This window comes from Aulonocara stuartgranti (genome assembly GCF_965226115.1).
Source record: "Aulonocara stuartgranti genome assembly, chromosome: 15".
NCBI lineage: Eukaryota > Metazoa > Chordata > Actinopteri > Cichliformes > Cichlidae > Aulonocara > Aulonocara stuartgranti.
The window spans coordinates 1,738,293-1,753,801 of NC_138951.1; the positions used below are offsets into that span (position 1 = coordinate 1,738,293).

At 43.4% G+C, this 15,509-nt stretch overlaps 1 protein-coding gene across 2 annotated transcripts in view; it reads left to right on the plus strand.

Annotated features, from left to right (window-relative positions):
* The first annotated feature begins 339 nt into the window (after positions 1–339).
* Positions 340–15,509, plus strand: part of flrt2 (fibronectin leucine rich transmembrane protein 2) — a 50,725-nt gene continuing 35,555 nt past the window's right edge. Inside the window, exon 1 of one of the 2 annotated variants that reach the window (XM_082505450.1) lies at positions 340–427. The gene's annotated coding sequence lies outside the window, so the exon portion shown is untranslated. Of the gene's footprint in view, positions 428–1,213; positions 1,785–15,509 lie in introns of those variants that run through there. The other variant, XM_082505449.1, reaches the window with a different exon arrangement.

Sequence of the window (15,509 nt, forward strand, 5' to 3'; positions counted from 1 at the left end):
GGGGTCCTTTGTTTGTTAAGAAAGAATAAAAAAAGGTTAAAAATAGAGTTTTTATGATCATTATGCGAGAGGTGAAAATCAATTCAGGCTCTGTAATTACAAGACAGATTTCATCCACTTGCTAAATATTTCTCACTTTGATTACAGCTTTAATAATTTATTCCCCATTAATTTATTAATGTACCCGGGCACAATATCAGGGACCTCACAGGATGTCAGCTCAGAGGCTTTCACAGAGACGTACACGACTGCATGGCAGCAGCACAGCCAAGAAATCAGGATTATACGTGTGCTTCCTGTAGGAATGGGCAGGGCAGTGGTCCACCTCAGCTGCCTTGTGGATCACCTTAATGTGGCGAGATTCATACCTGCAGCCACGACAGTTCTATCAAAGCTGCAGGTGGATCGATACTCTGGACACATGTGGGTAAGATTTCTCAAACACACGACCGAGTGCACTCTGAACGTGTCAAGGGGGAATTTCAGCCTCCAGGGGTTTGTAAATTAGTCCCATTATGGAGTTTGAAAATAGGGTTTGACCTGATTTCTTACCACGCTCTTAAGTACTCATCAAGACCCAGTGGTTGCATATTTTCAGAAACAAAGTGAATTATTGAGTCTGTAACAATCCCACACCTGACTGTTGTAAAGCCATGTGTGAAAAACAGCATTAACGGGGTTTAGTTCACATCTGGTTAAGAAAATCCAGGGCAGGGACAGAACTGCTTTCTATTTAACCGCACAACATCATTGTGAATTATGGTGGAGTCTTTACAAGCACTGATATGCATTTTGGGCTTATTGGCTAAGCCACGGTGATATTTTACCTGTTCTTCTTAATCTTCGGTGTAGCTGCCTGATCTAGGGGGCACTAGGCGCCATTAAACAAATCCCTGCTCCTCATAATCCTTGCTAAAGTTACACTATGCAAATGACCGTATTATTCTCCTGATTGTGGTCACACTCGTGCCTCTGACCCAAATCAAAATATGAAAACAGCAGAAGAAACAAAGTGTTTGTCCCGGAGGAAAACACCCGACCCCCTAAGTGAGCAATAAATCTGGCACTTAGACATGAATATGTGTGTATGTGAGCGTGTAAATGTACTCGGTGTTCCTGAAGTCTGTAGCCTCCAGAGATGTCAAATGTTTCAACATCCGTAACCCGTGACCCCTGAGACTCCTGTTTTGTTCTCGGCTCTCTGGGGCCCCCCTCTCGAGATATCCATCCGCTGGAACTCCCCGGGATGACGGACTCCCCTGTCATCCCCATTCCTCCGCACTGCAGCCCGGTAGCCTTTGACCTCCCCGCCACCTCTCGCCTCTTCCAGACTGCCCTCGCATTCCAGCAAAAGGCGCTGAAACCTGAGCCCGCGGTGAGCTCATCGAAAATCAAGAGTTAAATGATACCAAAAAACCCTGAGAAATGTGAGAGGGAGAAAAGGGGAGAGGCACGCCGCCGGAGCAGGACAGGTCTGGAACTGGTTGTGTGTGTCTGCTCGCCGGAGCTCCTCGGGGGGGTTAAGTTACAGCAGAGAAAGCGAGGAAGAAGAAACTGCTGGCGTCTTTGAATTCTCTCCGCTTTGTGTCTGCCTCGTTTGCCTGCTCCTCGCCGGCCTGACCGACTTGTGCCTGCAGTTTCCTCTTGACACACTTCAGCGAGCTCTCAAGTTAACGAGCCCGTCGGTGTCTGTGAGCCGGGCTGACATGAGAGCGTAACGCCGTGAGGGCTCCTCGCCTCTGTTCTCCTTTGACCCCGCTACGACCACCGAGTGCTTAGAGACGGTAAGTGTGTGTGTGTGTGTGTGTGTGTGTGTGTGTGTGTGTGTGTGTGTGTGTGTGTGTGTGTGTGTTTTAAATTGCCCGCTGTGTTCGGATGTGTTTTAGTGTCTGTAAACAAAAAAGAAAAGAAGAAAAATAGCAGATTTCTTCCCAAAGCTTTATCGCAAATGTCACAGCTCTAAATCATTGTAAGTCATGTCTCATATTGGGATGAGTACCATTAAGATGCCTAATCACGGCACACATAATTAAACTAATCAGTGTCTATCTCAAGCTGAGCTCGGAGTACGACTGCATAGAAGTTGGCAAAAAGGCGCTTTTTTCCTTTCATGTGAGAGCATCTTCAGCTGAAAGCAAAATGAACTTTCAGAAGTTGTTGTTTTTTCCACGCATGCATTATTCACGGCTGCCTGTTTCTCACTGGCCGTTGTTCACTGTGCTTCTTCCTGACCTGCTGCACTTGTCTTGTCAACCTTTGGGATGACGAATGGTTTCTGAAGCAAAGTTTTAAACAGGGCTGATGAATGTAATGGGTGGCCTACAGGAGACGCTAAATAAAAGGTTGAGTACACGTTATTACTGTCTTTAAAGAGCGTGATGAAAAGAGTGCACCCACAGCCTCTGCAGGGGTGGCTGAAAAAGAAGAAAGCATTCAGAACAGGGTAAGGGCCGGTTTACGTTGTGTAACCTCACCAGCTCTTCTTCCTTTTCCAGCAGAAAGCGATTGAAAATAATTGTGAGCATACCAGCAATAACTTTTAAAATGTCTGAGGTGAAATAGAAACAATTATCTCTTAACATCTTTCGCGATGGTCTCATTATTTAAATGGGTGTGAAGTCCTCCTCTGCCTCTCACAGGTAAACACTCCACGCTTCTTTGGAAATAATGACATCTCTATGATCAAAAGCTTTTCTCCTCTTCTTTACTGGGGAAAGCTGCCCTGATTACACTCCATTTACAAAGCTGTTTTATTCACCGGCTTTTACTTAACAAACCTCCAGAACGCCAAGTCCCAGACCACACCTGCCAATGAACGTGATTAATGAGGAAACATAAGGCTACAGCATACAGAGAGTAGTGACACACACCTCTCCAGCATCCACATATGACCTCTAATATTTCATTTTCCTAACATGTTCACAGTTGTTCCATATTGTGTAGCAGTAGCCTGGATATGTCTGCTGTTTTTGTCCCTGTAGATTTTATTTTCAGAATCATATTGTTCATACAGAGTCATCAAACAGCTCGCAGGAAACACTCCACATATATGCATTTTAACTCACTGCAAAGTAATGCTTTAAAGACAGTCACTGGGTCAAGTTTGCTGCTGAGAGGCTGCGTCTGATTTGGAGCTTTTATTCATCACGCTACTTTTTGCTGTTTTAACTTTTTATCTGTTGGGTTTAAGTGACTATTTTAGAAAGTGTCTGTTTAAAATGCAAATCCTCTCTTAACTGTTTGAACTTGGAGTCTTTACCGGCTCTGATCTGTTATTTTGGGTTAACCATTTAAAACGTCATGTATTACACCAAGTGTTTGAAACGTGAATGCTTTCTTAGCTTACCATTTCAATTATTGTATTTAGCCTATTTTTAGCTAATTATTTGAACTAAATATGAGCTTTAGTGCTCTGTTTATTTTTACAGTTCTATTTAAATTTTTAACTACTTTTACATAAACAATTAAAATTCTTTGCTAATTATTTCAGCAGTTTTTATATATTACCTCTTGTTGTTACATTTAGCTAACGTTTTGTTTCTGGTTTACTAACAATCTTTGAGCCAAACAAAGACGGCACATCTGAAAATACATTTCAGAGAAATCTTATTTCTTTATGATTTATGACGTTTTAACAGTACATGGAGAAAAAAAATCCCTCGAAAAACAAAAATCAAGTAAATAGAATCAAACTTCAAGAAGACAGTTGAGTGTTATTGAGTATTTTATACAGAGAATCAGCTATAACAGAATTGTCTGTCCTTCTGTAGTTTATACAGATTATTATTGAGTTATTACAGATGGCTTCACATGTAACCATGAGTTTCATATTTTAGTGGTCAAGGTGGTGTTAGTTCAACATTTTTTCCTTTTTTTTTTTTTTTTTTTTTTACAAAACATCATTTTTGAGGCTCCATCATTTTTCCATATCATCTTTACACTGTAAAATAACTTGTACGTGATGTCTTTGTTAAATGCAATGAAGCGCAAGTGTAAAGTGTCCGTCTAAAGCAGGGGTGTCAAACTCAAATACACAGTGGGCCAAAATTCAAAACTGGAACAAAGTCGCGGGCTAACATTAATATTTATTGAAATATATTTATTCCTCCAGATTTAAGAATGAATCTCTTCTTATGGACTCAAACACGTTTTGCTGAAAAACTGAATATGGAACAAGCAAAGCTTAATACTAAACAATATATTAGCTGTATAATACCAGTAGGCCAGCTCTAATAATAATTTGGCATGGCTTCGCGGGCCAAATGTAATTAGGCTGCGGGCCAAATTTGGCCCACGGGCCAGAGTTTGACACCTATGGTCTAAAGGCTCATTTCTGCATCAGTTCTTTAAAGTATGCATTGTGTAATGTGTCAGTTGACAGTTCAGCAGGCACCTTTCTGGAGCTCAGGTTAAAGTGAGAGCTTTCACCTCCACCTATCATTGCTTTGGGGCACAGGCAGAAGGGTTTTACACACCAGTATAGAAATGAACACATTCGACAGCTGCAGTGTGTTTTCTACAACATGGGGGATAAAAGACGCATAGATTCAACCTTTTTTATTTTATTTCTTTAAACATTTTGATACAATTAGTTGCAAAAAAAATAATTTCACATGACTTTGGCATTAGGAATGTCTCACCGTGTCTGAGACTGTTAGAAATGACAGTGAAGAAAAACAGTTTGATCTTTTTTTTGTCTTGAATTACTTTATTTAGACTCTCGTTTATTAACATCCTGACAGAAGACTGAATCCTATACAAGCCCAAACCTGTAGCACTGAAGAGTCAGCTGACGGCAGCGGCCGACTGCTGGACGCAGCCTGAGGGCAGAGCTCAGATATGCAGTGATGGAAGAGCAGGAAAGGACGAAGACGAGAGCGAGAAAGAGAGGGAGGGAGAAGGAAGACCGTAGGCTGCTTCTATGGCCGACTGGGAGATCGGACACAAGGAGAAGCTTGTTCTCGCTCCGTCTCACTGTTCTGGGCATGTAGCAGGAGGACATGGCCTCTCCTGAACGAAAGGAAAATAGAGTCAAATACCAGAGGATAATGTGATTATAGGCAAATAGGAGAACGAAGGTTAATTAGAGTTAAGTGTCTATAAAAAACGTCTCTGTGTATACATCTGCATTTCAGCCTCCGTCCCATCGACGGGCTCGAATTCTTTCTGCCTCCATTAAAACAAACATAACTCGGTAGTTCAGAAAGAATGTTGTGAATGTATATTTTTGGAAGATAATACCTGCGCGCAGTCATTAGGTTATAGTCGACGGCTTAGACATTAACATACCATAAAGACCGATGTACCTGAAAAAAGCCCCAAAAACACAAAGCTGCAACAGTGACCTCACGCACACGTCTGGAGGTCGAACTGAGTCAACATCAGCCATGATGAATCCCACCAATAGCTGTTTTCATCAAACACTCATAATCTCCCACTTGTGACCGCTGGCGCCCCATTAATGTGGGACCTGTCGTTCAGAGAGAGACGCGCTGCAGCCGTGACCTCTGAAAGATTCGACCAGAACTGAACCAATCAGGGAACAGCAGCTGATTTTCTTTTCTTTCTTTGGTGGTGGGGGGCGCTAACATTCGCCATGTTGCATCAAATGTATCTGACGATTAGAGGTGACCAACGCGGGTTGTTTTCTTCACAAAGTGAGCGACTCAACATTTAGCTGCACCTTTGATTGTTCTTTACGGAGCAGTTTAAAGGGAAAATCACAGCTTTGCTTGCTGCAGTAACAATGTCCTGAAAAACAACTCAAACCACTTACAGACAAAGAAACCCCGTAAACACCCAGAAGAGTCAGTTCAGTCTGGCCCTTCTTCCTTCTCTCTCTGTGGCTGAGACCCAGGAGCCGCCACGCTGTAAAAGGCATTTTGAATATTAGTTGTGGAAAATGTGACCATGGATTCTGGATTAAAGCTGATTGGTCACACGCTGTAGTTAGCAAGGAAAAGAAAGACTTCTTTTTGTAAGTCCTTCGTTCTATAACCGGCTTTGTTAGTTTTCTTCAAGAGCTGCGATTTTTGGTTGTTGGCTCGTTACCGCCCCTGATGTCTTAATGTGTCTGAGGATACATGTGCCATGCTTAGCGTAGCCCTGAGGGACTGTGGGCTTCCTCGTGCCTTCTTCTTGGACCTAAATCCATCCACCAGCTGACTGTTATTACTGCATAAATCTAATTCTGATGAGTCAGTTTTGGTGGTTTGAACTGAAAAATTTAATTACCATTATACATCCTCACAATGACTTTTTGCGTACATCGTGTAATGCATAACTAGAGTTCAGCCAGAATATGAAAACCTCCCGAGGACTCAGCAAATGCTGCTTTGTCTAAAGCTGGAACCTTCGAGCGTATAGACCAAAGCAGCTCGGACACATCAGGACATCAGGACGGGCCCTTTGGGGGTATCGTGTGGTGGCAATGATACACTGGCAGCAGATCCTGTGGGGCTACAGACCTCTGAGGTGAGACCTCCATTTATTCTGTGTTTTGTGCATCGTGCTGCCAATAGAAACCCAGCAATTTAAATGAACGGAGTAACAGAGTGAATGACAAGGCACGCATGTTGCAGCTGACGGCTGTAAGAAAAGCACAACATCTAACTGCAGTCATGGCGACCTTAAGCAAGATAAGCTAATGCTCCGTCTTTCTGAGTACAAACTAGTCTCATAGTTGTTGGAGCGACTCGTATATTTTGAGAGTGAAGTTGTTCACCACAAAATAAGTTTTGATCGGAAAAATTGGACGTTACATCAGTTTTTTCTTGTTCCTTTGCTTCCTTTGTAAAACACTTAACGATGGTTCTAAACTGCAGTATGAGTACAGAGAGTTGGCAGGAAGTCTTCAGACACTTGAAGCTATTATTTCAGCAAGTGATGGGACAACATGTGTGCCAGTGCATTCGGTACTTTTGTGGTGCTTACTGCTATATTGGCTTCTGAACAGGCAGTATAGCTATTATGGTATTATGCCACAGACATAAACAGCACAGATCGTATCCCCTGTCTTAACAACAATCTAGTATATTTGGTGCTACCATACCTGATGAATTTATTTTTAAATCACAGATAATGTATAATAATAATAATAATAATGATAATAATAATATATACAGCATTCGGAGTATTGCCTAAACCAGCATCATGATACCTCGTTATGGGCCAAAACAGATACTCCACATTTAAATGTAACTGATAGATTTTCAGCGTATTTGGAAGTTACTGAAGTACTTTGAACATTTTCTTACCCTGTGAGTACAGCGCTGCCTATAATTGAGGACAGGTTTTATGGCGCGTAAGCAGAGCCGTTCCTGTTTGCTTTGGAAACCTCTGAAAGTGGCCAAAAAAGCGCCGGCGAATGCCAGCCAGAAGGGCTGCCAGCAGGCGTACATAACGCAACTCGGAGCTGCACTCCTTGATTTTCTGCTCCAGTCACACTGAACTTTTAACAGGCTTCGTGCTGCTGGCGCATTCAGGACTCAGCCGCCCCCCCTCCACCCTCATGTCCCCCCCTTATCTTAGATTTTATGTTCACACCTCATAAAAACTCAATTTATTCCTCAAAGTTGAGCTTTAGTTGTGAAATCCTTGTTGTCATTTACAAGCGATGTTGCATTTGGTGTTCAGGCATCGCAGAGCTATCAGCATTATTTTTGTGGCAGCAGTGCTGCTACACACACACACACACACACACACACTGAACAAGTGTGAGAGTAGGGTATTTCTCTCAAATGTAACCAAAACAGAAGGCTGCAGATTAGATGAATACGGGCGATGAATCGTCTCACACCACAGTAGTCGTGGTGATGCAGGTCGTATCAGACACCAGGAATGTTTGTCTCCGTTTCTGCTTCTTTCAACGCCGAGTTCATTTCATTCCATGAAATCTTTTTGCTCAGCTTCATGCAATGGCGTTGGTTCTTTTTCACATTTACTGGGTTGTTTCAGCAGACCTCTTCCCAGAAGGCTTTAAAAATAACTGTTTACATTAGACTCCAAAAATGGACTCACATTTATGCGGCAAAACTTCCTTTTTTGATGACAAAAAATAAAAAATGTTTATATTTCCAAAGAATGTGGTTGAAATCGTCATTCTCCTTCATTCAAACCTCTCTCCTCTGATCTAACAGCAGTGATCCTGCTACAGCTCAAGGCTTTATATTTAAAGTTGTAATAACAAGTTTCAACTGAAACTCGCAAAATGTAGGTTCGTGCTTTGTGGAGAAACTGTTGTTGGCAAGTACAGCAGCAAGATGTTTCTTGTACCTGGTCGACAGTTTTGCACACATATTATGAAGGTTTGGTTCACTAATCTTTACAAACTCTCTAAAGTCTCCAGCTTAAACTCTCTACACAGGTTTTCTACAGCAGCGGTCTCCAACCTTTTTTGCACCTCGGACCGGTTTATGCCCGACAATATTTTCACGGATCGGCCTTTAAGGTATCATGGATAAATACAACAAAATAAAACTAGTACCGGTACTGAAAAAAAGAAGATTTATTCATAACACACGTGAAAAGACCCAGGAAAACAGAGTTAACGATAAAAACGATAACAAAATAACGCTGAAAACCGATAAAAACCCTGAAAACCACACATTTCACACCTGAGCCTCAACTCTCGCGGCCCGGTACCAAACGACTCACGGACCGGTACCGGTCCGAGGCCCGGGGGTTGGGGACCGCTGTTCTATAGGATTAAGGTCTGGAGACTTGTTGGGCCGCTCTATGAGCTCAATGTTCTTCTTCTTTAGCCACTTCATTTTTGCCTGGGCCTCATGATTCGGGTCTTGATGGAAGATCCATCCATGACCCATCTTCATTGCTCTGTCCAAGATGTTACGGTTCATGGCCTCCTTGTTGTGTTTAAGTTGTCCTGTGCCCTCAGTCCCGAAGCATAATAGTTCCACCTTCATGCTTGATTGTGTGGACGTTTGGGCGGGGCCAGTCTCTAACTGGTACTAATGCCATACCAGTTAGAGGCTGTTCATTTCTTTGTAAGTCAGCAAACTTACAAATTCACTCCCAAAATCTCATCGACATCCCATCAGCTCTGGTCGCCACATCGTCGTTTGGCGTTGACGCCTCTTTATCAAAGATAAAGTTGCCCCAAAGTCGATGCCATTGTAACTTTGAGGCTGTTTAGCATCAGCTGAAACCAATTGCATTTCTGGCAGCGTTTTCCAGGGTGTATCCTGTTGATAACCTAAAGACTATTTGCCACTTCACTGCATCATTTGTTTAAAGCTGTTCAAATTGGCTCCATTTCCACCAGTAACATGCTAACGGTAACACTGAGGCACCACTAATAACAATAACACAGGCCCCACTCTGCTTTTTCCTCGATCAAGGAGGCGATTTTACCTGAAGCTGCATGAGCGGGCGAGAACTATAGTGCGCCGTATATCTTAACATCTGGCCAAAACATCACCGCGTCCAAAAAGCTCAACATCTCAGCACAGCAGGGGTCTATTTTGTTGTGTGTATGGACACAGTACACCAAAGGCAGTAGGTGGTTTCCAAGACTTATAGAGATGTATTTTTACTTAAATAAAAGACTCACAGACCTCCTTGGTCTCCAGCAGTTGCAGCCAGGTGTGATGTTACCGTCATGTGTTCTGTGTTAGGCGCTGGCAGTGACGTAAAGGACAGTTGGAAATGTGATTTGAGTGGCTCTGGGCACGATGTCGTTTAAAATTTGATTTGAATCAGATTCCTAACCACCGACAGCGTGACTTTTACAATCTGCAATCTGATTCCAATTTGGATATGCCAAAAAACAAACATAACCAAATCCACGTCTTCACCCGTTTTCTTCACCTCCCACATTTTTATCACCTCTGCCCCCCCCCCTCCCCCTCATTCTTCCTCCTTACCAGTCAACATGACATCATGTTGTTGTTGCAGCACCCAAACCCTCGACTGGGCGATGCGGGTGAGAACAAAGGTCCAGTTGACACAATACGCCGTCTATCTTTCCAAACTCAACAGCTCACAGGCGTCGCGTCACCACCTTTCTGTTATTACTCACCTTAAAGTTTTGTCTTTATTAAACTTTGTGACCTATGACGACGCTGCAACTTAACACGGCAAACTGAAGCAACCCTGTCGTGTGGGAAAAACACTGAATCATTTTCTTTATATGCAGGAATCACTCTCAATGAAACCAAACCTAGTCTGAGACGCCCCCACCTCCAGCCCTGCTTTCAGTCATGTTCACTTCTCTTTAGATGTGTCTCGATGTTTGCACGTGCGTCTACATAAATTGCTTTTTCCTGTTCGTGTGCAGCCTTCATGTCTGCCGTGTGTCTCTGCGTTGGACCGACGCTCTTCACTTCTGGCACTCTACGCCATTATTTTCCTATTTTGCATGTCGCTTGCTGAGTTAGCGCACGCTGTCAGCTGCCTGCTGAGCGATGCATTCCTCTCTATCTCAAAAGCTTCGCAGTAATTGCTAGGTAATTGTTTGTCCAGTTATGCAGCGTGCAAAAGCCCAGCCTCACATTATGTCAGTTAAACTCTGTCGAAACAATGCACTGCCAAATAAAAAAACCAAACAAAGCATAAAACACTGAGATCTTTGCCCCGTGGCGATGTAGCCTCGCATGCTTCAGAAACTCAATTATTCAAATAAACCTGGACAACAGTGAGGAATAATCTCTCCCAGGTGGCATACAGTTTTCACTTTGTTTTAAAAAAATAAGCTTTTCTGACTGAACGCAGCCTCTGGCGAGCAACCGACCCCGCCGCATTCCACTTTCACATGACCTTCTCGACAGACCTGGCCCGGAGCGAGAGCCGCGCAGCCCACCCCTCGCCACGCCTCCCGTTCGACTGGCCTAGATAGGACGAGGGCCTGCTCGTCTTTTCTCCTCCTTCTCTGTGTTTATTAGCTTGACTCAAGTCCAAGGAGGCAATTGGCTTGTAAATTTCATCTATGTATATTTACAGTTGTGTTTTACAAGGACAGATTCATATCCCTCTCAGAGGATGGGAGAGTGTAAAATTGGGCCTGGTGCAGGCGGTTTTCAGCCCGTTTGTGTACATGCATGTTTGGAGAGTATGAGTGCTGCAAAGTGGCCGAGCAGTTTAATTGATTAGATAATATTTAGGGAATGCAGTCGTGTCAGGGGTGATTTGTGACAGAAGGGTAACAGCGAGCGTGAAAGGGAAGGTTTACAAGAGGCTAGTGAGACCTGCTGTGATTTATGGTTTGGCTAAGATGGCAAGTCAGAGCTGAAGATGCTGACTGGGAGGGGACCAGAATGGACATGACTGGGAATGAATACATCAGAGGGACGGCTCAGGTCGAGTGGTTTGGAGACAAAGTTGGAGAGACAAGGCTAAGATGATTCGGACGTGGGAGAAAGGATATATTGGACAAAGGATGTTGAAGATGGAGCTGGCAGGCAGGAGGGAAAGAGGAAGACTACAGAGAAGAAGGACATGCAGATGTGACAGAGGAGGGTGCTGGGATAGGATGAGATGGATGCAGACGATTCGCTGTGGTGACCCCTAAAGGCAGCAGCTGAAAGATCAAGATCGTTTTGTTTGCTTTCGTTCTTTAAGCTCGAAAAATACACGAAAACACTCGGCTAATGAAAAAAGGTAGAAAACCTAAAAGATGGAATAAAAATTCACCAAAGACTTTAAACTGATTTATTAAATCTCTAATTAATCAGTGCAGTTGTGCATGGCAGCGGGATTGTCTCTTTAGATGATTTAACATATCAGTGATAACCAGTGTTGGCCAAGTTACTTGAAAAAAGTAATCAGTAACTAATTACTGATTACTTACCCCAAAAAGTAATCCCGTTACTTTACTGATTACTTATTTTCAAAAGTAATTAATTACTTAGTTACTTAGTTACTTTTTAAAAACACGATTTACAACCTGAAGAGGTGATAAAGCGATAGATCTTTCAGCCCAATTCTACTTTTTCTGCATCATCATCATACAAAATGTAATCAAATGGAAAAGTCTCTTTTTAAAACTTGTTTTATTAGTTTTAACCTTTTAACTTTATGCATCAAGCAAACATTTAATTATCTGCAACATTCTCTGACTGGAAGAAATTTTTTTAATATTTAAACCTATTTTCTGCACATTCCAGCACATAAAATTAAATATTTTTTGTGTTTACACTCAGTCTTTCAAATAGATGCAAGTAAACACAGCAGAAAATAAATAAAGTCAAAGACTCAGCGGTCCTGTTGCTCTATTTTCGCCTGTAAAGCAGGAGCAGGGTAGGCGGAGGTTTACCCTGGTGCAGGTGTGCCGCGGTCAGTGGAAGAATCCGCGAGTTTCTCTGTGAGTTTCCCATTAAAGTTTAGGGTTTTTTTCGCTGTAAAAAGAAGTTTTCTTCCCACGCACAGCGGACACTAATGTTTTTGTCACTTTTTATGGAATCAAACTCAAAGTAAGGTCAGTACTTCCACGCTTTAAACTCTGCACGCTCATACTCTCTCCCACAATCAATATGTGATCTATTGTTGATCTGCACACAGCTGTTGTCACGAACGTCGCACTCGCTTACGTCACTGTCATGAGACATTCTCGCAAAAAAAATCACAGTTTTAGTAACGCAGTAACGCAGCGTTCCTACGGGAAAGTAACGGTAATCTAATTACCGTTTTTGCAACAGTAATCCCTTACTTTACTCGTTACTTGAAAAAAGTAATCGGATTACCCCATCCCTGGTGATAACCAGCGATTTTATCACCGTGAGGAATCAGTTTAAAGTCTTAACGCTAAGTTAGCTTTCATTTTAGTAAAAACCAGCTAGTTAAGTCATCATGTGACATACAAACATCAGTTAAATTATTAGGGCCATGTTAATATCTAATCAGCCAATAAAGTGGCAGGAACACAGCGTCCGAACCGAGCGTCAGAATGTGGAAAAAGTGGGATTTAAGTGACTTTGAACGCAACATGGTTGTTGGTGCCAGACAACTGAGTATTTCAGAAACTGCTGACCTGCTGGGATTTTCCCACACAACCATCAGTGAGCATTGTTTGAACACCATAGCCTTCCCGAGTGTTGCTGCTGACTCAGATGACCTACACAGTCACCTGATCTCAGTCCTGTACAGCACCTTCGGGATGTGGTGGACTGGGAGATTTGCATCATGGATGTGCAGCTGCTATCGTGTCAACATCGTCCACAGTCTTTGCTGCACTGAGAAGGTGTTCCTGCCTTTGGTTCTCTGGTTCCATATGTGATACCAAGGGATGGGCTAGATATGTTTTGGCACTTTTGAACCCTATTTTGAGGACACGTGTTAAGTATATAATTGTTATTTACTACTATACATGCAGCAGATGCAGCTCCTTGCATGATTGGCAGTTTGCTTGGCTGTGTTGGTGGGGAGGCCACAGGGTTACAGCCCAGTGCAGAGCTGTTTCCTCACTTGTTACTGGATTGTCATCATTAGGCTGAAGTTATTTTTCACTTTGACTTTGTTCACCGCTGTTTCTTGGCTCGACTTTGTCTTCAGTAGAGGCCAAACTGGCCCACACTGTAAACATCCTGCACTGAGCCGCTGCTGTAAAGAAGGAAGTGCTTTCTCTCAGCTGACCCTCACATTTACTAACATGATATAACTTCAGAGGCACCAGTGAGCACCGCTCGCTGTTTCTGTCATTCAGTCAAATTTGTAAAACTAGCCCATGAAGCTGTTGGAGTATAATTAGCGAAGCTTTGGAGGTTCTCGGAGGCTGAAGTTGCTCGCTCTTTCTAATCTTCATGCTGTGGCCTTTCATCCAACTCGCTCCAAAGTCTGAAACTTTTCTCCTCAGGCATTCATTAAGAAAAAATAAATAAAAGTAAAACTTGCTAATTCAGCTTCTTAAATGAGAGGATGTTCAGCTTTCTGTAAATGTTACACCTCACGATCTTGGTTAGAAAACAAGAAGCCGTTCCTTTATTCCCTGAAAAAGCGACATGTTATTATTAGCAATAAAATCATCATTATCTGCAGGCCCGCAAACTGCGCTGCGAGTCTCTCACATAATCGAGAAGTTCCTGTCAAAAGTCCCAGTTTATATTTGTTTCCCCCCCCAAAAAAAAAACCAGGAGAAAGCTCCAAAGCCTGTTTCTAAAACAGGAAATGGAATTGGCTTTTTTTTTTTTTTTGCAAACGACGGCTCGAGTGTTTGTGTTAAGGAGTCAGAGAGACAAAGAGAGAGAGGCAGCACTTTAATATCCTCAATAATGACGCACGGGGGGGGGGGGCATCTGTTTGCGAATCCCACATCAAAGCAGGCGCCGTGTCAGTGGAGGGTTATGCATATATTTCCCTCGTTCTTCCCGTGCAGCAGGAGCGAGCGCAGAAGCTGATGACTGGAAGGAGACGCTGTTGTGATCGGGGCTGGAGCGCGAGGACAGGAGAAACCAAACAGAGTAAACACGCGGACGCAGAGTCAAAACAGCTACAAGAGAAAACTTGCAAATCCATTACATTATCAAGGTCTGGCTGTAGTTTTTGCTGCGTTGCGGGGCGGGGGGGGCTGTTTCCCCCCCGCGAGGGCATCTGGAGGAGATTACGCTCCAAACTGAAACTGCAGGCCCCGTGAAACATGACTCAGGGATGAATGGAGGCTTTTAGACCGGTGTCTGCCTTCCCACACGCCGCTCTGCTATTCTTTATTTGTCCGTCACCCAATAAAACACGCACGGCATTATCTGATACCCGCACGCTGCATGAGCAAGCAAGGGTCTTTTATTAAGCAAGCCTTTATTGATGCAAGTTGTTTTTGTGAGAGAGACGCAAAAAATATGATATAGCTTCCCCTCTGAAGAACAAGATGTTACTGACGGTGTTATTAATCTCGAATCAGCTCTCAGCTCAGACCGTGCCTTATTGTGACAGATTGTGATTTGTAAGGTCGCAAACGCCTGTTTTTGTCTCGTAAAAGCGGCGAACCAGAGCGTAAAAGAGAGCGCGTGGACGGGGAGCGTGAGGGAACGGACAACAACACGAGCTTGGGCCCATCGGAGGCCAAAGTATCTGCGAGAACAGACGGAGCTCCTGGTCAGGGCGCCACGTGGCAGCGGATTGGACGCTTATTATATTCGATCCACGTTTTTACTTGTAGCTCAGAAGAAGCCTGAGGGGGAGGGGGGGGTTGCGCTCACATTTGCTCCTCCATTCTGGGGGCAGGGGGGAACTAATGCATGTCACCGATGCCACCTGCAGTTAGAGTAAACAGAGCTGACCACCACTCAGCCGGGCACTAATGCGCCACACAAAGAAGGCGAGGTTGGAACAGGAGCAAGTCCAATATTAGCTCCACATTACTACGTCAACTGACCCGGGCCACGTCGATGAAAGGGTACATGTATAGAAATGCGAGGCACGTGTGCACATTCATGCATGTTTCAAGTATCGCACGGATTTTATCCAGCAGCCTCCACCCGAAGCCGTTTTGTTGCCTCTATAATTGCCAGACTTGCTGCTGCCGCTGTCAGCTGTATTATTTATTTATTTATTTATTTTTT